Source organism: Octopus bimaculoides, chromosome 22, assembly GCF_001194135.2.
Source record: "Octopus bimaculoides isolate UCB-OBI-ISO-001 chromosome 22, ASM119413v2, whole genome shotgun sequence".
NCBI classification, from domain to species: domain Eukaryota; kingdom Metazoa; phylum Mollusca; class Cephalopoda; order Octopoda; family Octopodidae; genus Octopus; species Octopus bimaculoides.
This window is the reverse complement of record NC_069002.1, coordinates 34,191,223-34,192,273: the sequence shown is the minus strand read 5'-3', so window position 1 is coordinate 34,192,273 and position 1,051 is coordinate 34,191,223. Positions and strand designations below refer to the sequence as shown.

General features: G+C 33.1%; 1 protein-coding gene across 1 annotated transcript in view; it reads left to right on the top strand.

Annotated features, from left to right (window-relative positions):
* Positions 1 to 1,051, top strand: part of LOC128250531 (uncharacterized) — a 74,082-nt gene that overhangs the window by 30,474 nt on the left and 42,557 nt on the right. The gene's annotated exons all lie outside the window — the stretch shown is intronic.

Here is a 1,051-nt window from a genome sequence, read left to right as displayed (position 1 = left end):
ATATATATATATATATATATATATATATATATATATATATATATATATATATATATACGTGTGTGTGTGTGTGTGTGTGTGTATATATACTAGAGTATAATGTTTTTCGAGTGGATGTAAAAGCGCGTCTGTGAGTCCTGTGAAGTCATTAAAATGAAATATAAATTCAGATATAAATGCCAACTTACACACGTCGGATGCCATAAAAGTACAAACACAATTATCATACACACCTACCTATATATTCTCAGCTGGATTTGAAGCACCTTTGCTGAAAGAAATATCAACACATCATGGAATGCAGAGGCATTTCGTCTCGCATATAAAAGACTAAATTACATAACACGTTGTATACAAATACCTGCAGAATGAATCCCAACCGTATCTGATACACGTGATGGTAGAAATTAATCCAACGCAAGGAACACATGCAAGAACCGACAGTCAACCCCTTATCAATATGTGATACTTGCGTACAAGCCTACTGCGGGATATCATTGAGTCTTTACGTTTATTTTAACGTAGGCACAAACACTCGCACGCTCACACATACACCACTAGCACATACACACACGCACACACATAGTGACACAGTCGCCCACAAGCTCATTTGGCTTTATATGTGTGTGGGTGTGTCCGTGTGTGTTTGATTGTATAAATGTATTGGTACCCAGCAATGTGATTACGCATTTCATGAATATATAGATATATATGTATCCCTCTCTATGCCACTCTGTCTTCCTATATATATAAATATATATATATATATAATATATGAATATACGCACATATATGTACATACTTTCAGCTACATGTGTATATAGATGCTTATCTGGGTACATGACGTTGCAAAAAAACATGGACAAAATGATAAACAAGGTACAAAATACACACAGGCCACATAGAGAACATTTCCTTCATCAGCTGCCACCATTATAGCACTGACGTAATATACACGTGTGTGTGTGTGTGTGTGTGTATATTATATATATATATATATATATATATATATACATATATATATATATATATATATATATATATATATATA